This window comes from Humulus lupulus, chromosome 1 (genome assembly GCF_963169125.1).
Source record: "Humulus lupulus chromosome 1, drHumLupu1.1, whole genome shotgun sequence".
Taxonomy (NCBI): domain Eukaryota; kingdom Viridiplantae; phylum Streptophyta; class Magnoliopsida; order Rosales; family Cannabaceae; genus Humulus; species Humulus lupulus.
In genome coordinates, this window is record NC_084793.1 from 215549939 (window position 1) to 215574151 (window position 24213).

At 38.2% G+C, this 24213-nt stretch overlaps 1 long non-coding RNA gene across 2 annotated transcripts; it reads right to left on the minus strand.

The window, feature by feature from the left end:
* Positions 1 to 9440: 9440 nt before the first annotated feature.
* LOC133826674 (uncharacterized) lies at positions 9441 to 12346 on the minus strand. Of its 2 annotated transcripts, XR_009889397.1 has the most exons (4): positions 12282 to 12346; positions 12088 to 12153; positions 10283 to 10323; positions 9441 to 9659 (listed from the first exon to the last, which is right to left on the minus strand). It is a non-coding gene; the product is annotated as an uncharacterized LOC133826674 (long non-coding RNA). The 2 variants fall into 2 exon arrangements; XR_009889391.1 differs by lacking the exon at positions 10283 to 10323.
* Between the last annotated feature and the right edge of the window lie 11867 nt (positions 12347 to 24213).

A 24213-nucleotide genomic window follows, 5' to 3' on the forward strand; every position in this document is an offset into this window, starting at 1 on the left:
ATGATATTTCAGTAAACTAATATTAATTACTGAAATTAGATCTCTATCATTTAACACTTTGAACCAAACTAAAATGAAACCATCATTTTACTTCTTCATCAAAAGCTATAGATGTTCATATCTATGATTAACACTCATACTCTATTATACTACCGAGTTCCCAAGATGTAAGTATGAACTAGTCCCCAGGGTAAGCTAGTAATGAACAAGTCATATAACTCAAATAATACAATCAATTAGAATACTAACCACTCAGAATTAAGATTGAATTGACCTATGGTCTACTTGTTGGAAAAACATTCAGAGCACGCAACGAAATTTGTGTGGTGAGCCCATTGTTATAAGAACAACAACAATAAAAAGTTTTCATTAATGATATAAATAGTTTATATGACCAAGAAAACAATCCAGAAATGTTAACATACGATATTATTAATTACGCAACAAATATATAAATACACAATATATTTATATATAACATATAAACACAAAAAAAAAAAAAAAATTCAAGAACATGTACAATTACCTTTCGAAGTCTATCAAGTCTCATTGAGTTTTTTCGTATATTTTTCAATCTTTCTATCTAGAGCTTTAAGCACTCAAACCATGATCTTCTGGAGTGTTCTCTACACCCCAAGATGTGTGTGCGCACATAGAGAATATGAGTTTGTATTTTTAGGAATCACAAGTATTTCTCAACACATGAGAACTTGGATTATGTTATGAGAATTGCTAGAATAAAGAAGAAGAAGGAAAGAGTTTTTTGTCTAACAAAAATTCTAATAAATTTTATGAATTGTATCTCATATGTGTAGTGTATTGTGTTCTTGTATATTTTCTCTTCTCTTTATTCTATATCATATATACAAAGATATTTCTATTACCTTATTATTCATAATAATAATAGTAATATTATAAAATATCATAATGATGATAGGAATTGATTTAGGTAATTATCTAACTTACAAAATTTGAAAAACCATTTTCAAATTATTAAATAATTAAGCAAATAAAATAAAAACTACACTGATACAATATCAGTATATGTGGTACACACATGGCACAGTCTCTGGACTGTGACATGCATGACCCACTATTCCCTTTTTAGGGATTTTTTATTTTTCTTTTATTTAATTATCTAATAAAAATCATTATTCCACAAAATAAGGTATCAATCTTTTTAAAGAAAAATATGACAACCATATTTCAAAATTAAAAATGATGAACATCATTATCATCATCTTTTAAAATTCAATAAATCAAAAACTATTTTTGACTAACCAATTTTATTTTCTCCCACTCAAATAAAATTATTAATTTCAAAAATTAATTTATTCATGTTACACCTAGATTTCGAGCCATAAGAATTGTGATCTCGAAAGCTGGATTCGTAAGGAATGGACTCGTAATGTCTGGAACGTGTCCGCAACCTAGGCACCGAGCCTGCAAAGCAGAGACAACTTCGAAGATGGTAGCCTCGAAACCTTCACAAGCTCGAAAGACAGACATCAAAGTACGTCTGTTCTCGGGATGGCCTCGGATCAGGGGCTCCGAGCCTGATATAAGTATGAGCTCGAAGCCACATGATCTCGGGAAAATGCTATAGCTCGAAAGTCATTAAGAGACCTGGGTGAACGTGGCATTGACGATATAAGATAATAACTTTGAATATCTTAGTGAATCATCAAAGAGAGACGCAGTCTGCGTTCATTGCTGTAAATCCCCTATAATAAAGGGATATTTATTATGTAGTTATACGCCCCCTGATCTTCAGGGGACGTTTCCTTGTATATAGGATTACAGGCTTTTAATGACATCAAATTTATTTGCATATACAGAATAACTTCCCGAAATGTGTGGATAGTATTCTGAAAACCTCCTCTATAAATAGAGAGGTCATGCACCATTGTAAAGGATCGAATTTTTGTGATCTTGAGAGAAAACTCTGGAGAATTCATTCTTAAAGAATTTCTAGAGATCATCTTAAGTTTTAATAACAAAGACTCGTGGACTAGGCAGAATTAACATTGCTGAACCACGTAAAAAATATCATTTGTGTGATCATATTTTTCTTGGCCATAACCAATTATTGTTTTCGTGCTCTTATTTCATTGTTGACGAAAAACGGCGTCAACAGTTTGGTTCTTTCATTGAGAGCCTCAAGCATTCAGTCCCTGAACAAGTTATGGCCACTAATGATCAGAACGTTCCTGAAGAAAATTATTCGAGACGTCCTGGGAAACAGCCAATGGAAAACCCGGATGTTGAAGAGAGAAGCGAGTCCTCCGATTCTCGGGGACCACCCGCACCACCAAGAGATAAGGATATGTATTAAAATCCTTAGCGAAATGTTCCCATCGTGGAACTTGAGAACCGGCAGTTGAAACAGCAGTTGGCAGAAGCCAACAAGCGGAATGAGGAGTTGGTAAGGATAGCCGCCGAGGCGCAGGCGGCTCAGCCCCCGCCTGCACGCAAAAACCAAGCCCCTCCTCCGAGGGACGTGCATGTTCCTCCCTGCAAACCCCGTGGGCGTCCATGGAAGAATGCTGCCACAAGAAGGCCGAAACAACCTCCTGCACCAGCAGATCAATCGACCCCCTCTAGGCCCCAGAGAAGTACCCGGGCTAGGGCCCCGGTTAATCCACCTGCGGAAGTACCTGCGGGAACTGAGAACAACCGAGCCCTTGCAGAGGCTCAGACTCAAGTCCCTGGGAGCGCACCGAATGCAACCAACCCATCTCGGGCAAACTCCGGACCATCTAGGCCGCGAAATGGGTGGCAGCCACCGTCGCCCATACGGTTCCCTCCATCACCTATAAGATATCCTTCACCCCCTCGCAGGATTGCTCAATCAGTTCGAGGTGAAGACGAAAGACGTGCAGGGAGGAGACAAGGGAACAGGGAGGCTTTCCGGGAGCGGAGGGATGCCCCCTCTGAAAAAAGCCAAACGTCCCGATCTCGCACTGCGGAAACGAGGCAGCATGGAAAAGAACCATCTCGAAATAATCATGCGACGAGTATTACTAGTGATGACTCTGGAGATACCAACTCAGTCAGCATGCATGATCGAGGTCGAAAGAATACTGGAAGCCCCAGGAATCGCTCCGACCTACGGGACTTGAATCAGAGTCGGGGTAATGTTAACCCGATGAACCCGGACCTGAGGGATCGCTTAAATAGGCGTAAAGACCCCCTACGAAGGCGTGAGCCTGGAATCGTGATCGATGACAACCAATTCCAGACAAGACCCCTCGCGGACCCAGTCCAGGAAATAATTGATCAGTTAGAAAAAGCCTTCAGGCTTTTGAAAAATGAGCAAGGTCAGGATCGATATGAAGATTCTGATGAGGAGCTTGAACCGTTTGCTCCCCATATTTCCAACACTCCATTTCCCTAAGGATTTCGGATCCCTCACATCCCAACATTTGAGGGAAAGTCCGACCCGTATAGCCATTTGAGTACATTCAATACCATAATGAGAGCAAGTAACGTGGGTTACGAGCTCATATGCATGTTGTTTCCAGCATCACTGACAGGACCAGCCCAAAGCTGGTTCGAAAAATATAAAAGACACTCAATAACTTCTTGGGATCAGCTGTCTAAAGACTTCAAAAAATAGTTCAGAGCCATGATGGGGGTTAGACCTGAGGCATCAACCCTGACTAATGTTCGACAGCAGCCAGGAGAGACATTGAAAAGCTACCTTACAAGGTTTAACTTGGAAGTTGCCCGAGCTCAGAATGTGGATGACAGCGGTCACCTAATGGCTGTCCAAGCTGGAGTTATGCCAGGAAGTGCTCTCTGGGACAACATGCAGAGGAAACCGGTGAGGTCTCTAATCGAGTTCAACAAACGAGCACAGAGGTTTGTCAATGTAGAGGAAGCGAGGTCGACACTTAATGTGACTTCCCAGCCCGTGACTACAACGATAAACGTGAACTCTGCCTTAGCCTCGGCGGACCCACCAGCTTCAAAACCTGCTGCGGAAAACCCTTCCAAGAGAAAAAAGAACGAAGGGAATAACCCCGAGGCCGAGGGAGGAAAGAAAAATAAGGGGGAGAGATATTTCTCCGTGTACAGAGTGTACACCGAGCTCAACGAGTCTCGGGAGAACATATACCTGGCTAATGAAAACCAGGTCCCCTTCAGGCGTCCAGACCCAATGAGAAATCAGAAGTCCAAAAGGGACTCCAGCAAATATTACCGGATTCACTGAGACACCGGGCATACTACTGATGAATGTCGACAGCTGAAAGACGAGATCGAAGGGTTGATCTCGAGAGGTTATTTTAGGCAGTATGTCAAGAACCAGAGTACTAATCAAGCGACCGCGAGCCAGAGAGCAGCCGCGCTGCAGCCCACGTAAACAACAATTCCCGAGCTAGGAAAGAAGATAGGCCCCCGCCGATAGATGGAGAAGACATGATAACCATCTCGGGAGGGCCTTATCCCGCGGGCATGGGCAGAAATGCCCAAAAGAGATACGTTAACGAGCTAAAGACTGGGGACGGGTCTCCCTATGAACCCGAACCCAGAGCTCCAAAAAGCTAGAAGATTGAATCCCAACCAATAACCTTCACTGAGGAAGACGCGTCCCATGTTCAATTTCCACACCATGATCCACTGGTCATCACCCTCCAGCTGGCAAATAAAAGGGTCCACCGAGTTCTCATAGACAATGGGAGCTCAGTTAATATTCTTTATAAAGCAACCCTTGAAAAGATGGGACTCTCCCTTTGTGACCTGAAAGCATGCGTGACTACGCTATACGGTTTTTTAGGAGAAGGAACCGCTTGCATGGGATCCATCGAGCTCCCCATAACCTTGGGAGACTACCCGGTCTCAACAACCAAGATGACGGAGTTTGTGGTAGTGGATCTACCTTCAGCCTATAATGTGCTGCTCGGGAGACCCGCCCTGGTTGGGCTGGGGGCAGTCTCATCAGTAAGGCATCTGGCCATTAAGTTCCCGACCCCTAGCGGCGTCGGGACATTGAAGGGAGATCAATTAGCTGGAAGGGAATGCTACAGCATTTCCTTAAGAGGAAAGAAACAGACGAGCGCACAAGCACTCGTCATTGTTCAGAATAAAGACGGGACTGTCTTAGAGATTGATGAAGAAATCGATCCAAGGGTTGAGGAGAAAGCTGACCTCGAACCCTTAGAAGAGCTCGAAGAGATTCAGCTCGAGGAGTCCGATCCCTCGAAAAAGGTAAAGGTTGGAAAACACCTCCAGGAAGAAACCAAATAGCAACTAACTTGCTTTTTGAAGAGAAACCAGGACGTCTTCGCATGGTCACATTCGGACATGGTAGGAATAAGTCCGAACATAGCAAGCCACGCGTTAAATATTGATAAAAGCTTCCCTCCGAAGCAACAAAAGCGAAGACAGCTGGATGAGGACAGAAAGAAGGCACTGAAGGAGGAGGTCGATAGATTAAAGGCAAACCAATTCATTAGGGATGCTTTTTACCCTGATTGGGTAGCCAATCCGGTATTGGTCCCAAAACCTAATGGGACATGGCGAACCTGTATCGACTATTCGGACCTCAACAAAGTTTGCCCGAAGGACTGTTTTCCCCTACCGAGAATTGATCAGCTCGTGGATGCCACAGCGGGGCATGGACTGATGTCGTTCATGGATGCTTATTCTAGATATAAACAGATTCCCATGCATGCCCCCGACTAAGAACATACAAGCTTCATAACCGATAAGGGGTTATACTGTTATAATGTCATGCCATTCGGGCTAAAAAACGCTGGGGCCACATACCAGCGACTCGTGAATATGATGTTTTTGGAGCAAATAGGGAAGAACATGGAGGTTTATGTTGATGACATGCTAGTCAAGTCCCAACTTAACAATAACCATGCTGATGACCTCGAAGAGTGCTTTGGCGTGCTCCGGAAGTATAACATGAAACTAAATCCTCATAAGTGCACCTTCGGTGTATCTTCAGGAAAATTCCTGGGCTTTATCGTGAACGCTCATGGAATAGAAGCCAACCCTGACAAGATCCAGGCTCTGATTGACATGCCCTCACCTCGAAGACACAAGGATGTCCAAAGTTTGACCGGCAGGATGGCGGCCCTAAGTAGGTTCATATCAAAATCTACAGACCGTTGTCTTCCATTTTTCAACCTTTTGAGGAGAGGCAAGAAATTTGAATGGACGGAGGAGTGCGAACTGGCCTTCCAGGAGCTTAAAAAGCACCTCGCAGAACCCCCCATCTTATCAAAACCTGTTACGGGAGAAGTACTGTACCTATACCTTTCCACCACCGAACATGCAATAAGTGCAGTGCTCGTACGAGAAGAAGAGAAGGTATAAAGACCCGTCTATTACATCAGCAAAAGGTTACTGGGGGCAGAGTCGAGATACCCCTTGATGGAGAAGCTGGCTCTCAGCTTAATTCATTCATCTCGTAAACTTCGACCCTATTTTCAGGCACACCCCATCCATGTGTTGACTGATAAACCACTGAGGCAAGTCTTGTCTAAACCAGAGGCTTCAGGTCGACTTCTTAAATGGGCGGTTGAACTCGGACTATTCGAGATCACCAATCACCCGAGGACGATCATTAGGGCACATGCATTGGCAGAATTTATAGTGGAATGTACTGGCATGACCAACGACGAAGTTTTAACCCCGGCCCACGAGCTGTGGAAACTTTACGTCGATGGTTCATCTAATGAAAATGGATCGGGGGCAGGGATCATTTTGATTACCCCCGCATGGAGCAGATTTCATTCTGCCTTAAGATTTAACTTCAAGGCGTCGAATAATGAGGCCGAATATGAGGCTTTACTGGCAGGCCTTCGTATAGCCAAAGAACTCAAAGCTAAAGCAATACATTGCTACAGCGATTCCCAACTTGTGGTTAATCAAATCATGGGAGAATACCAGGCTCGTGGCACAAAAATGGCAGCGTACTTAGAGAAGGCAAAATCTGCATTGGAACATTTCGAGTTTTATGCAATCGAACAGGTTCCCCGAGAGAAGAACTCAAATGCAGATGCCTTAGCTCGGCTCGCTACCTCCGCAGAGAATGATGAACTAAACGTTGTGCCCATAGAACACCTCTCGGCACCAAGCATTAACGAGCCAGAGGAGGAAGACGTGTGTATGATTGAGTCCGAGCCTACCTGGATGACCCCGATAGTCGAATATCTTGAGACCGGAGTCCTTCCAAAAGATCGGAACCAGGCTCGAAAGTTAAAATATCAAATTCCCCGCTACACCATATTGGATGGAAAGCTGTATAGAAGGGGATATTCCATGCCATTACTTCGGTGTGTGACTCCACCAGAAGCCAAGAAGATCATTGAAGAAATTCATGAAGGGTTCTGCGGAGACCATACTGGGGGGCATAGCCTGTCCAAGAAAATCATACGCCAAGGATATTTCTGGCCTACCATTAAATCGGATTCTTTCGAGTACGTAAAGAAGTGCGATAAATGCCAGAGATTCGCCACGATTCCTCGAGCTCCACCATCCGAGCTGACCATGATGACTTCCCCATGGCCATTTGCGGTATGGGGAATCGACCTCATAGGCTCTCTCCCAACTGGCAAGGGCGGTGTGAAATATGTTGTAGTCGCCGTGGATTACTTCACAAAGTGGACGGAGGCTGAACCATTGGCAACAATAACTTCCAAAAAGGTCCTTGACTTCGTGGTAAAAAACATCGTATGCCGATATGGGATGCCGAGGAAAATTGTATCCAACAACGGAACCCAGTTCGATAGCGACTTGTTTACCAACTTTTGTGAGAAGAATGGAATAATAAAGAGTTTTTCGTCAGTAGCTCATCCTCAGGCGAATGGCCAGGTCGAAGCTGTAAACAAAACTCTCAAGAGTTCACTAAAGAAAAAGTTGGAGGAAGCAAAGGGACGATGGCCCGAAGAATTGCCCCAAGTCCTATGGGGATATAGGACTACGGCTCAAACATCAACGGGACATACCCCGTTCTCGCTAGCATACGGTTGCGAAGCTATGCTGCCTATCGAGGTCGAAATCCCAACAATACGAACTCACATTTATGACCAAAGCTCGAACCACACTCAGCTCGAAGAAACCTTAGACTTGATTGAAGAAATAAGAAACGAAGCTTAGTTGAGGAACGCTGCCTACCAGCAACGAGCTACCAGGTACTTCAACAAGAGGGTTTGAGATCGAAAGTTCGGTGTGGGAGATCTAGTGTTGAGACGCGTATTTTTGGCAACACGAGATCCAGCAGCTGGTGTGCTCGGGCCAAATTGGGAAGGACCATACAAGATTGAATCAGTCATCCGACCCAGTGTTTACAAGCTAGCGAGATTGGATGGGAGCCTGGTACCACGAGCATGGAATGGCGAACACCTAAGACCTTACTACCAATAGTATAGGAAGGATGTTGCCTATAACCATGATTGTTTATTAGTACTATTTTGTCTACTTTTGAATTCCATAAAATAAAGATCTATTTCGTTCAATATGTTATATTTCACTTTATTTTTGCAATCTCTCTTAATTTAATAACCTATGGTCACACTCATAGGATATTAAGGGGGCATCATTGGTATATATACCATTAGCTTGAAAAATAAAATAACATACACGAAATCCATGCAAGCGTTTGGAGATAACCAAATGTGCTAGTTGGGACGATTTGGATATAACCAAGCTGTTAAAAACGTACAAGTGTTTGGATGTAACCAAATGCGCGAGCTAGGATAATTTGGACATAACCAAGCTGTTAGAAACGTACACATGTTTGGATGTAACCAAATGCGTGAGCTAGGATAATTTGGATATAACCAAATTATTAAAAACATACAAGTGAATGGATTACAAACCAATCACAACCTTAAAAGGTTTGGAACAAACCAGCTAGAACTAATCGACGATAAGTTGGAACCTAAACCTACTTCGAGATAAGTCGAGATCGAGGCTGGAATATCTTATGGAAAAATAGTTTCGAACTCATAACCTCGGAGAAATAACCGTGGATGGGAAAAAGTAACTAAGCAATAAGATATAACTAAACCGTTTGCATTACACACCATACAAGTACTTTCGGGTTCATTGTTAAAGTAATATCCGACCTTGATAAATAACGAGATCAGAAGCGGATAATTTGAGCAAACGGTGCATGAATGCATTGAGTCTCGAGCCTAAATCCAAACTATGTTTGTACGAATAAATAAACATATACGATTTTTTTTAATATAAAATGTGCAAAATATTTCAAACCAAGAAATGTAAAGCATATGTATTAAAATAAAAAGAAATTGTATCAGCCCTACGGGCATAAATTAAAGTAATTACATGTAAAGAACGCCCTAGACTAATACTTACAAAATATTCGCATAACATAGCTTATAAAAGAATACCATCCATTATTAAAGTCTCAGGGGGACTTATTTAAAATCATGCAAGTTGGCGCCGTAAGTTTAAAATAAAACATAGGTTTTTATGCAAAGTTCAAAGAAAACCAATTAAGTTAAATAACAGAGTCCCACTGATAATTTAGGAAAAGTCCCTTAAAACAAAACATAATTTAAATGGCGTTCTACGTTGATCGTTTTATCGTCCATAGGATTGCCCCACGCCATACACCCCATGATGAAGAACTCCTCACGTCACCACGCGTGCCATAGAGAAATCCTATTTGCTACCTGGAAGGAAAGTAAGGGGGTGAGCTAAAAGCCCAGTAAGGAAGTACAAGCAAATAAGCAAGTAAGAAAACAACAAACAACCAAACACTAACGTTCATCTAAAACATCATGGTCTATCATAACATAATCGTAACATTTCATCATATCATAACATAAATGTGACATATCAACATATTATAACATAAATGTGACATATCATCATATCATAACATAAGAGTGACATATCAACATATCATAACATAAATGTGACATATCATCATATCATAACATAAAAGTGACATATCATCATATCACAAACATACAACATACATGATGAGCATGGAACGCTAGTTGTCCATGTCACCCTATGAGGTAAACAGGAGATCACTGGTCCTTGAATAACCTCGGCGCGTCCGCCCTAGGAGTCACGTCTCAATGTCCTTAGTAACTCGTACGATGTATCTGACATCGAAATCTGTTTGATGTATCTAACATCACATTCTGTTTGATGTATCTAACATCCATACACATATCACATTCAACAGATCATCACATTAAGGCATTCATAATTTCATAACAGTTCATTCATATAACAGTCTTACCATTCATAGCATAAAATCATAAAATCTATCTAACTTCCTTACCTCAGGTCCAAGCTAAGAATTTCACAATCTTTTCAACGAGCCTATATCATAATCAAAATAACGTTTCTTAGGTTCATAAAATTACTATTTTGCCCTTCCATACAACTCATGTGTGCATGGGCCATGCACTCATGATAACAGTTACACTAAAACATGCAATTATCGCCAAAAAGAATAATGCCCGTTCTTCCCATTTTACTAACATGATTGCTTAATAAAAATTACATAGTTGAATAATAATCATGATTCTGGACGTAAAAGTTTATTTGCATGTAACATGCATACATGGGAATGTTGCGTAATAAAGACGTTTTCAAAAACGATAATTCTACATTTCTTGCTTTTATTGTTTGAAAATCAATAGCCATATTACATGCTTTATTTTTCTTAAAATTTCTAAGTTGATTAAATTTCTCAAAACTTTATTTTATTTTATAAATTTATTTTATTTTAGCTCAAAATAAAATATGTTACATTTTCATTAAATAAATATTAATTTACCAAGAATTAACCAACAAGCTTGGGTTTAATTAAAATACCTATTTTAACATGTTTCTTTAGAAAAATATATTTTATTATTGTGTTACAAAAATGATGTGAAAAATATATTTTAAGTGTGGAAAAATACATTTTGATTTAATTTATTTAAGACTTAATTTTTAAGTAGTAAAAACCCATATGTGACAATTTAATAACAATTGTTAACCTTTTTAAAACAAACTTTCAGCCACTATTTATTTTATTCAAAAATCACAAATAAATAGAGTTTAAATATTTTTCTCAATCAAAATAAAGAAAAATCATTATTTATCAAAGTATGCATTCATACCATTAAAATATCATTTTTCAATATTACCATAACTTAGGAAAAATAATTTATTCCAAAAATTAATCAAATTCATTTTTTAGTGAGACTTACTTCATATTTTATTACAAAATTCCAGCAACCATTTTTTTATCATTAAAATCACCATATTCAATTTTATAAACTCATTTTTTCTCAAAATTCAATAAAAATTCTGTAGGAAATTAATTGGGTAAAATATCATAACATGAGACTTAAAATCCTCTTTTAATTTCATAAAAATTAACACATTCAGCAAGAACATTATTTATGCATGCAACTCATATTTTTATCAACTTTTACCCAATTATTTTGAAAAAAAACAGCAAGCTTAATTCTTTGTAAAACTCAACTTTTGTCTTAAAAATTACATAAAATCATTCATGCCTAAAATCTCATTATGCTCTTATAATATGCATGATTCTACTAACATAATCACATGAATCCTTTTAAAATCATTTGTTGCAATTCTATGAAAACCAACAAAACATTAACAATAAAAATAGCATATAGTAAATTTATAAGCACCATATTCACATATGCCTTATATTAACCTAGCATATTTCTATCATCATTTTCATGCATCTTGTAATTTAATCATTCAAAATATACCATGCATCTAACAAGATTTCATGATCAAAATATCAAGATTACCACTTATTCTCTTACCCATATATCATAGATCCTAAAACATGGATCAAACATTTTGTAAAATCACACAACATATCAAGAACACCCTTGGGTGTACCTAGGCCGAAATCACCTAACAAGTGTTCATAGATTATAACAATTTTTTTATGCATAGCAAAATCAACATCACAACCCTTAAACACAAATCATGCCCTCACAAAAATCCAAATCCTATACATCAATCCTACCCAAAATCAACCATTAGCACCATTAGCAAAACCTCATATACAACCCACCAAAAACAATATAAGGCTAAGGAAAAGACCATTACCTCTCTTGATTGTAGAATCAAGAACACAAAAGATCAATACCACAAACTCCACACCCTTGTTCAAGCCTAGGGTTTTTATGGGAAAGCCACCATGAAGAGAAGGAAAGACCCAAACACACACAAGAAAAATAACACAATCAAAATCATATTATCAAATAAAAAGATTATGTAAAAGAGAAAACAAGAAGACATACTCTAGGGGGGTTCCTCTTCACTTTCTTCTTCCTTCTTCCTTTCTTTCTTTCTTCCTCTCTCTATCTCTCTCTCTCTCTACACGCCACTCTCTCTCTCTAGGTCACGGCAGCCACACACACACACACAAGAGCAATGGCTCTTCTCTCCTTTCTTAGCCCCTTTATCACAAATCCTCTCATAAAGTCTCCCCAAACAATATTAAGGTAAGTTTCCATTTCTCTTTTATTTTCCTTGATTTTTCTTTATTTCAAAAAGATACAAAGGGATAAGATATGATCATGCCTATCCCCAAATGATCATGGTCTTCAAGTCTTGATTTTTTTTACCATTTTAAGGAAATATTCCATTCCCACTAGGTCACACGCCCACTCCTCATTTCCCTTTTTTTTTCTTCTTTTTTTTTTTATAAATAAATTACTCAATTAAATCTAAAATAAGGAAACCTAAAATGTGTAGAAAATCTATACATGTGCACCATGCTACCATGCACTAGCACACACTAAATTACTAGGGTGCATTACTGTCTATCATGCACCTTAGTGCATTCCACCATAGCTCACATAAATACCTCATTTGTCACACTTAAATAAAATGTAACACTAGTAGTAAAATAACATGTTACACAATTAATCACTTATTAAATTAATTAACCAAAACATTTCTAACAATTAAATAAAATAACAAACAATCAAATAAAACAAATAAACAATTAAATAAAATAACAACACTTAAATAAAACAATTCATCACACTTAACATTTAAATCAAATAAAGCACAAAATTTAAATTATCTAAAAAAAATTTTTTGGTGCACTACATTACAAATATAAAGGGACACAGCCCCGAGGTGAGGTTCAGGAAGGAGCAGTTCCCTTGGCCTTCTCAGCATCAACGACACTAGACCCACCAGGACGAATAGCATGACTATCCTTCTGAGCAGCTTCCCGAGCAGCCTCGTTCGCCTCTAGTCGGGCATTCCACCGCTCTACATACTTCGCCTCAAGAGGACCCAGGAAGCTAGTATCGAGGTCGGCATTGTCAACCCAGATTTTGTACATGGCCTGGTCGACTGCTTTTTCCTTCTGCTCTTTGAACTCGTCAAGGAGGCGGGCCTTCTTGCCTTCCATTATCTCGAAAGTGGCAGCTTTCTCCTCCTCGAGTTTGGCATTCGCCTTCTCCAGCTCCGCAAGATGAGTCTTCGTCGTTTCAAGCTCGGCCTTTACCTTGTCAAGCTCGGCCTTCGAGTTTTTGAGTTCATCAGCCATTTTAAGCTGAAGATCCCTCGACTCTTGGGCCAGAGACATGCTCATATGCACCTCATTGGTCAGCTTATAATTAAGCTGTGTCGAAAAGACAAGGGCCTGAAACATAGAGGATGAGTTAGAACACAAACCAAGACATAAACAATTAAAGAAGAGTTGCAAAAATTACCGCGGCAGTAAGTTCAATACTCTTATCATAAAGAGTATTACAGTTTGGGGCCTTATGCACATGATCCCAGTGGTCAGCGCCGAATCCTGAAAGACTCTGACCCACACGAGAAAGGACGTCCGAGCCAAGTACAGCCCCTTGAGTCCCAGCAGCACCATCAAGCACGAACTCTTCAACATGAGGTCGGGCCATCGGCAGGAGGACCTTGGAGATGGAGGGTTTCTTCGGAGGCCGGCCGATTGTTATTTGAGTTGCGGCCGGAGGAAGCAAGGTGGGTGTGGTCGAAACAGATGCATCGACCTGGACATTCGGCTCCTCGGCTGTGCTCGCAGCAGTCTGAGCCGTTGGGGTCTTCTCGGTGCGTCTGGGGACCTTGGATGGCCGATCAGATTTCTGCGCCCCTCTCGGGCGCTTACTCTTTTGAGCTCCGTCATCGCTAAAGAGCACGGAATCGAGGTCGGGATCCATAGCACCTGCACAGTTCCAATCGAAGTTAAACATAATGTTAACAAAACTTGGAAGATAAAAAAAAAAACCAAGTAGAGAAGGACCTAACTGGAACTCTCCCCCGAGCTTGAGCTCGGAGACCACGAAATTCCCCCATCTTCAGAAGAGGCGGGGGGAGTACCTTCCCTATAGGTGGACTTCAACCTCGAAAGGTCCCTATAGTCATTGGTCCCATATTGGACGGCTATCCCGTCCCACACCTCGTTCAGACTGTACATAGTGTCATATTTCCCGAGCCAACTATCAAACCTATGAACCCGGTCATCTACCCAAGTCCATATATAGAAGTGGTCCCTATCATCCGGGCATAATACTAACCTATCGGGTTTGTGTTTTAATAGGGTGGGGGGCCACATTTTCAAGCTAAGGATGACTGTACCTTGATCATCCGAGTCCGAGCTCAAGGCTTCATCGTTAGCCTCGTTCCCCGATTGCGGGCTTCTTCGGCGAGCTGGAGGCGGGGGCCTCACCTCTCTCTTTGGAGGAAGGATGCCTGTTGGCAAAGGCACGAGCTCCCAGTGGTCGTACTTTTTGTTGGACCAATCCGAGGTGGACTGGCCATCTCCCAAAAGCCCGCAGGCTCGGAGCTTACTCTCATGCAAAAGATATGAGAGAGACCTCCTGCCATAAGGGAGTTGGAGCAGAGCCTCTCTATGCTCCTTCATTACGTCATCGGGAGTAGGACGGTGAAAGTTGGCTGGAAAACAAAACACATTTCAACTAAGTACAACCTACAGACAAAAGTCTGAGCACAGAGATAAAGAAGGTTGGGGTACTTACGAATCCGTCTGAATGAGTAGTATCGAGACGGGGACAAGCCATCTGTCCAGAAGAAGGCTTTGTTAAAGTCAGATGGATGGTTAGGAAGGTCCTCAAACACCTTTTTCTCTTTCGGGTAGCTCGAGAGATAGTAGAAGCCGTCTCCTCCCCGAGCTCGGGAGGGATTGCTTTTCAGACAGAAGAGATACAAAATCTCCTTTGTTGAAGGTCCTTTCCACTCCAACTCGTGGTATAACGACCTCAGGGTAGACAGAACCCTGTAAGAATTAGTGTTGAGCTGGAACGGAGCCAACCCAACAAAGTCCGTGAAGTCCTTGAAGAAAGACTTCAAAGGCAATAGTGCTCCTGCCTTCATATGCTCCTAACTCCAAGCCGCATACCTCAGCCTGTTGTCAGGGTTTCCATTCCCTGGAGCATAGCAGCTTCGTTCGCTAGAGGTTGGAGCTCGACACGTTAAGGAGCTTGACAACCTGAGACCGTGGAAGGCCAAGATATAAGTTATCTGGTTTATCGAGGTAACCAAGATCCAGTAGTGCTCGGCCTCAAAAAACTCCCTCCTTGGTTGCGAGGTAGAAGGCTCCCCCATCAGTGAGAATTGGAGCTCTCCCGGACTGTACGCAACGGTCACTTTTAACCTAGGGTCGAGGGGGATCGGCCTGGGCCCTGAATTAGATTCTGGATAAAGAGCCTCTCGAAGGGTTCTCCTCTTCTTTTCTATGACCTCGACGATTTGGCGGCGATAGTGAGCTCGGGTTTCTTCCTGTTCGCGCGCGAGATCGTATTCACGAATCAGACGTTGGTTCCGAGAAAACAACGATTCTGGGTTCGGGGATTTTGGCGAATACGAAATTGCCAGCAACGACCCCCACCGTCTTTCCAGATTCTGTGACATCTAGCGAGAAAGAAAAAATGGTGAGGTCCATGCATGCAGGAACTCAAGGATTACGAGCTTGACAAGACAAGCTCGGAGAGTGCTCGAGCACGAAATGAGCTCGATACTAAAAACCCGGTTAAGAGTCGGAACGTGTATTCTACGAGAAAAAGGAGGGGAGTGGATAAATTTTTTTGAAAATCCCGAAATATCAGGGAAAAAGGGTGACGATTATTCAAAAATGGTAATCTTGGGTATCGTATGATCTTTAAAACCAAGATTTTGTACCCGATATCTTGGTGTGCAAGATATGTCTTTTAAATATTGAAAACCCAAAAAAAAAGAGACCTTGTTCTACATCAAAACCAGATTCGGAACCAGTGACTTAAGCCTAGCATGGAGACTTAAACATGAAAGCCTATCGGTCAAAAGCTTCCTAGCGTGTCAAACTAAGAAAATAAACTAGTGCATTCCCAGAGATAAAAGAACAACACGGACAGAAACCGGCATAAAGGAAAACAAAAAGAACATCAGATACTTACACAATGATGGCGATTGCAAAGAAATCGTTGATTGAAGGAGAGGCTGCAGGTTCAACCTTACGGTCTGGAGCAAACTGGTGGTCCTTTGTTTCTTAGGCTGGGAGAACATGCACAAGCAAAAAGCTCTCTGAGATGGCTTCTGGTTTCATCCCTTTTCTTTTGTTTCTGATGCGTGTAAAATAAGAGGAAGAAGAAGACCTTGTATATATAGATGGAAAAAAGTGGTAAAAAGGATTAATCTGAGCCATTGGCCAAAATCATTATAAAATCCAACGGTGAGGGATTGATGACATGATGGCACCAAAAAGGTGGTAGGCGAACGATCGTGGGCGAATTTCCAAGGTACTCGAGTACCTTGGATGAGCAATACCCGACTGACGCGTGTCCACCCTCATGTATGTGTGACGGTGCGATTCCCGGAGAAAGTAGTTCAAAAGTTTCCTTCTCATAGGATTCGAACAAATACTTTTGAGGGGGCAAAATGTTACACCCAGATTTCGAGCCATAAGAATTGTGATCTCGAAAGCTGGATTCGTAAGGAATGGACTCGTAATGTCTGGAACGTGTCCGCAACCTAGGCACCGAGCCTGCAAAGCAGAGACAACTTCGAAGATGGTAGCCTCGAAACCTTCACAAGCTCGAAAGACAGACATCGAAGTACGTCTGTTCTCAGGATGACCTCGGATCAGGGGCTCCAAGCCTGATATATGTATGAGCTCGAAGCCACATGATCTCGGGAAAATGCTATAGCTCGAAAGTCATTAAGAGACCTGGGTGAACGTGGCATTGACGATATAAGATAATAACCTTGAATATCTTAGTGAATCATCAAAGAGAGACGCAGTCTGCGTTCATTGCTGTAAATCCCCTATAATAAAGGGATATTTATTATACAGTTATATGCCCCCTGATCTTCAGGGGACGTTTCCTTGTATATAGGATTACAGGCTTTTAATGACATTAAATTTATTTGCATATACAGAATAACTTCCCGAAATGTGTGGATAGTATTCTGAAAACCTCCTCTATAAATAGAGAGGTCATGCACCATTGTAAAGGATCGAATTTTTGTGATCTTGAGAGAAAACTCTGGAGAATTCATTCTTAAAGAATTTCTAGAGATCATCTTAAGTTTTAATAACAAAGACTCGTGGACTAGGCAGAATTAACTGCTGAACCACGTAAAAAATCCCATTTGTGTGATCATATTTTTCTTGGCCAAAACCAATTATTGTTTTCGTGCTCTTATTTCACTGTTGACGAAAAACGGCGTCAACAATTCATTTATATATATGAAATTCAAAATTTACATATTTAAATTAATAAATATATTTTTCAAAAATTAATAATTAATTTCAAATGAATTATTCGACCTTAATTATCATATAATTACATACTTGACCCAAAGAATAAAATTCTTCTCAAATTCCCAAATTACAATTATACACTGGTATCAACTATTACCTTAATATGGTGTTGATAGAGCCACTCTGGGACCTATGGACCTATAATATCAAGCTCCAATAAATATTACATTATTAATCAAATCTTTTTTATTAAATAATCATATTTATTAATCTCATGGTTACTCCACTATAAATATGAGATTGAATCTTGATAATTATAGACACATATTTATTGAGTACTTTATTTAAGGATAAAGTGTCTATTGATATAATCATTACATACACCGTTAATCCTATATTAATGGTTCATAATTAAAAGGGAATAAAATTATTGTTTTGCCTTTTTAGTTATATCTTGTTCCTAGAGTACCATTGAGTTTACTAGTGAAGGTTGTGTCACAATAAGTTTGCGATGTGAGTGCTCATAACATTTTGAGTACCAAAAGCCAACCCAATAAGGAACACTCATTTAATCTATAAGAAGGTATAGATTCCGTATTTGTTAAAGTACACCCCCAACCATATATATCATTGAGTCCCCAATAAAATTGTTCTTAGACTGATCATTTTGACAAACCTGAACGCATGAATCAAAGGATCAGATGACATACATAAGAGTTCATAGCAACCTCAGGATTAAGATCATCGTGTATATGATCAACGCTTGATGTGTTTGATTAATACCACGAAACAATGTTTAAAGAACTATTAAAAAATCACATCTAGTCCAGTTCTACATACTCTCAGCATGCAAAGTACCTCCACTAAAGTTTCTTACTACACTAGTAACCCAAATCTAGGTCACATGTATTCATAATACTAGTGGACCATACTAGCAGTAATTAATCTAAAGATTCCATAACTTTTTTTTACTACGAACAGTTTTAAGTTTATTATCTTAATCTCCATCATTTCATACAAATATGAGATTAAGACCACATAGATAAACTTTGGAATTTTCTAATATTTACTTAATATTATCAATATAATATCGGACATAGTCTATATATATAATAATTCAATTCAATTACTTATTTCATTTAAAACATTTGTCAACTAAAATTGCTTTAAGGGCACTATTCCCAACACAACTATATGATATGACTAGAATAGATAATAACGATATGTTTACTTATCCTATCTGCTATCAATATCAGTCCAGCCCGATGTAACAAATACATATGATCTTATCTACTTTGTGATCGTGAAAATCTGATACGCAAGTATACGTAATCGATTCTAGTAATATAGATAGTAAATAAAATATCCTTCCCACAAGGACTATCAACCAATTACCAATAAATGCTTTTAAATTTCTATTTGTCTGTCGAAAATAGAGTGATTTTTAAACTAAGACATAAAATTAAAATAAAATTTGCAAGAATAAAGATTGATTCAATAATTAAAAACCTAGGGTGTTAACTTCATAAACTTTTCATTCTATTAAATTTATTAATCAATTCTAAATTTCTTTATTCCTATTCTAATAACAGGTTAACAAAAATTGATTCATATTCTTTTTCAAGATATAAGATCTCAACCTATATGCAAGTTTTCTACATCTCTGTGATAAACTTAAACATATTGCAGACATTAAGCATAGAAACCTAATTACTACACAAGCCATATAGATACTTTCGTCCAATATATAACCTATGTGTATATAACGATAGCATATTCAATTCTCATATTTCAAATTTTGAATCAAAATTATAAGGGAATTTACTCATTTGGTACCCTATGTTTTTGCAAAGTATCATTTTGGTACCATCTGTTTTCAATAATGCTCATATAGTACTCTGTATTTTAAAATTATACATATTTGATACCCTAGACTCATATTTGATAGATAAATTTTTTTCAATATGATCAAACTGTCATCGGTTATATGTAATTAATTAATTAAATTTAAATTTGGAACTTATATAATTGACAACAGTTTGATTAAATTGTAAAATTTTATTAATTAAATTTGAGTTTAGGGTACCAAATATGTACGATTTTAAAATACAGGGTACCAAATAGGTATGATTTCAAAATATTGGGTACCAAATGAACATTATTGTAAACACAGGATACCAAAATGATACTTTACAAAAACACAGGGTACCAAATGGTTACCTACCCAAATCATAAATCAAACAAAAATTGATCAGATATTTACGAGAATTAAGCAAACATTATATAGATTAGAGTAAAGAAGAAGAATCAATAGAACATCATAATAACATTAAATGGAAATCCAAGTGACTACATTAAACCCTAGATAAGAAAATTAGTTCTTGGAAAATAATAGAAAAAGAAGTAAGAGAAGAAAGAGAGGAAATAGAGAGAGGTCAAGAATAAAAAGAGAGAGAGATATCTAAAATAGTCTAAAACATTCTTTTTATAGTGATAAGGTTGTGAAAAGAGTTTTCTTTCCATTTGTTACTTGATAATGCTCCAAAATATCTTTATTTGAATTTCAAATCTCGTAACTCTAGCTTGCGTAATTTTGTAGGTTGAATATCACCATGTAAAATTCCGAATTTGACTTTTCTTGTGAAACAGCTTTTCGTAGGTCTTTGAATAAGCTTTCCAATGCCACAAAGATCACATAAATCAGATAAGTGAGTTGGGAGATATGGTTATAATACCGAACCTATCTTAGATTCAAAATATCTCAGATTTTTCCAACAATTTAAGTTTGAATTATCTTTTATTTTCTGCCATCAATTCAAATAAATATTTATTGTTTTTCTCTTGATTGAAGATAATATTTCAAATAAATTTTGAAATATTTCTCAAATATCCATTTAACAAATGACAACCTGAAAAATATAACAACCACACAAAAAAAAAAAACTAAAAATATAAAATAATAATAATAAAATTAAGACTAAAAAGTATTAAAAATTTATCCTATCAAATTCCTCGAAACTAAACCTTTACTATCCCTTGAGTAAAGACACAAAAGACAAACAAAAACCAAACTAAAAACCTAAAACAACCAACACAAATGAATCAAGTCAACAACAACAATTTAAGCCTCAAAATATTATGAATAACATGTCTATATAATCTTCAGGAAAATCAACCAATAATCCAGAATTTCAGTCAAAACATTTTTCAAATTCACTTAAGTTTAAACAAAAATAAAAGCTCTCCTAATCATGATTAATAAATAAAATGCGTTTGAATCAATTCATGCTCACCATTTTTTTTCATTACGGTCAATTAATCAACCTTCATCCCATAAGCTTGCTATACTTACAAATCTCTACTAATGTAGACAACACATGCTCAAAAATCAATAAGAATTTAATGGCTTATAATTGAACGACTTAGGTAAAGGTAGATAAAAAAGTCATTTAGGCTTAAATATACCATAAGCATAATAATCAAACAAACCAATCGTATGACAAACTCACGAACCCAAAAACAATCCCAATTTTCTCATTATTTCTTGTTTTGATAGAGAATTGTTGGAACTTTTTTAATGAATTATCAAAAGTTGAAAAAATATAGTTGTGTGTGATATGGGAAAAGTCCCACATGGCATTGAAACACTCTTCAATGAGTGTATATAAGTTGCAAGTGCTATGCCTTGGGATGTGCCTCAAGGGGTACCCAGTTTTGTGCGCATGGGTGAGGACTCATACACTTGACCACCACACGTGCGCGCGCCGCCATCCGACCGAGCTGAGCTGGGTGGTGTGGTATTTTTTAGTTTTTGTTGAAATTTTTTTTATTCAAGAAAATAAATACATTTATTATTTTATTAATTAAATTAATCTTAAAACGTTTATTTTTCAGAAACGGTTTTTTCCTCTGATTAAATGAAAATAAACATTTTTAGCCGTTAATTTCCTCCTCTGATTAAATGGAAAAACGTTTTTAGCCGTTTATGGGGTCTACTTCTCTGTATAAGTCAGATCAAACATTTTTTGAAAAAGGGAGTTCTTTTTCTTGGTTCTACGAATTTTCTCAGAGGTTTTTTAAGGGTGTACAAGAACGATCTTCTCGGTGCAGGGAGGAATCGTACAGAGGTTGTTTTATCTTGGGGACGACGAGGTTGATAGACTGCCGTGCACACTTAGGGCAGAGCCGCGAAACGTCTTAAAGAGAGCGACTTTCTCCGCGACTCAGCCAGTAAAAATTGATCGGTAATTTCATTCCAATTTTATTTTCTATTGAGGGAGATCAAGAATTTATAAACATGTATTTTTTTTTGCTTTTTTTCATTTTATTTTTTTCTAATGATAATACACTCCACGAAACTTATTTCTTTATATTTTCAATTGGAGTGTTGTTAATTTTCAATATACTTTTTCTTTCTTTCTCTCTCAATTTTTCTTCTTCTATTGAAAAAATTTCCAAATATAAACCCCATTACAAACCATCCCCCAATCACTTTTCATATTCTCAAGGTATATCAAAGGGAAGGAAAAATAACAAATTTTCAAATAAGCTCAAAATAAGTGTCAAACAAAAAGATTCAAATTAGGCTCAAAATGGGGTAACTAGTGATTTAATAAATCAAGGTTGGCTTGAAAGGCTCAAACGTTCCAAAGAATTTCCTAAATAATCTTCCTAAGCATGCATAATCTAGGATTTCATCTCAAATAACATGCAAACATCGAAGGAATGAGACTATTGCCCTTAGAATGATGAATCACTCATGATGGTAACCTAACCTAAAGACTGGAGATCCCAAGAACTAGGTTCAATGGGTAATAACAAGTTGTGAAGTGATATGAGTTGAATCATGCTATTTCCATTAAAGCAAATAGAAGCATGAATTCCTGAAGCGATGAGAGGATGAGTTAATAGAAACTCTTAATGAGATCTATACTCTTGTGGAGTTGAGTACCGAGCTACAGGAGTACTCTTGTTAGACTCACCTATGTGAATGTGGAAGTTGGGCCGCTTCCTATGCAATTTGGGCAAAATTTCTAGAGCATTCACTATACTGGGATAGACGTGCATGGCCATTTACGCACGGGCTTTTTGATTACACCCTTGAAAGGTTGGTGCGTGGTACGATGTTAGAAATAGAGTTCAAGACTACGTGTCACTCTAGTATAATCTAAATCGTATTCACTATGCAAATTTTCAAATCGAAAGATACATTTGTTTATGCACAATCTTATAAATTCTGAAATTTCTCGAGAAAATATTTTTAAAAATTCAAGTGGGGGATTGTTGGAACTTTTTTAATGAATTATTAAAAATTGAAAAAATATAGTTGTGTGTGATATGGGAAAAGTCCCACATGGAATTGAAACACTCTTCAAGGAGTGTATATAAGTTGCAAGTGCTATGCCTTGGGGTGTGCCCCAAGGGGTACCCAGTTTTGTGCGCATGGGTGAGGACTCACACAATTGACCACTACACGCGCACGCGCGCCACTTCCGTCGTCCGTCCGACCGAGTCGAGTTGAGCTGGCGGGTGGGTGGTGTGGTGTCGTATTTTTTAATTTTTGTTGAAATTTTTTTATTCAATAAAATAAATACATTTATTATTTTATTAATTAAATTAATCTTAAAACGTTTATTTTTCAAAAACGGTTTTTCCTCTGATTAAATGAAAATAAACGTTTTTAGCCGTTAATTTCCTCCTTTGATAAAATGGAAAAACGTTTTTACCCATTTATGGGGTCTACTTCTCTGTATAAGTCAGATCAAACATTTTTTGAAAAAGGGAGTACTTTTTCTTGGTTCTACGAATTTTCTCAGAGCTTTTTTAAGGGTGTAGAAGAACGATCTTCTCGGTGCAGGGAGGAATCGTACAGAGGCTGTTTTATCCTGGGGACGGTGTGGTTGATAGACTGCCGTGCACACTTAGGGCAGCTGCGAAACGTCTTAAAGAGAGCGACTTTGTCCGCGACTCAGCCAGTAAAAATTGATCGGTAATTTCGTTCCAATTTTATTTTCTATTGAGGGATATCAAGAATTTATACACATGTATTTTTTTTTGCTTTTTTTCATTTTATTTTTTTCTAATGATAATACACTCCACGAAACTTATTTCTTTATATTTTCAATTGGAGTGTAGTTTATTTTCAATATACTTTTTCTTTCTTTCTCTCTCAATTTTTCTTCTTCTATTGAAAAAATTTCCAAATATAAACCCCATTACAAACCATCCCCCAATCACTTTTCATATTCTCAAGGTATATCAAAGGGAAGGAAAAATAACAAATTTTCAAATAAGCTCAAAATAAGTGTCAAACAAAAAGATTCAAATTAGGCTCAAAATGGGGTAACTAGTGATTTAATAAATCAAGGTTGGCTTGAAAGGCTCAAACGTTCCAAAGAATTGCCTAAATAATCTTCCTAAGCCTTAAAAATCTAGGATTTCGTCTCAAATAGCATGCAAACAAGTTCTAGGATAAAACCAATTTTAATATATAT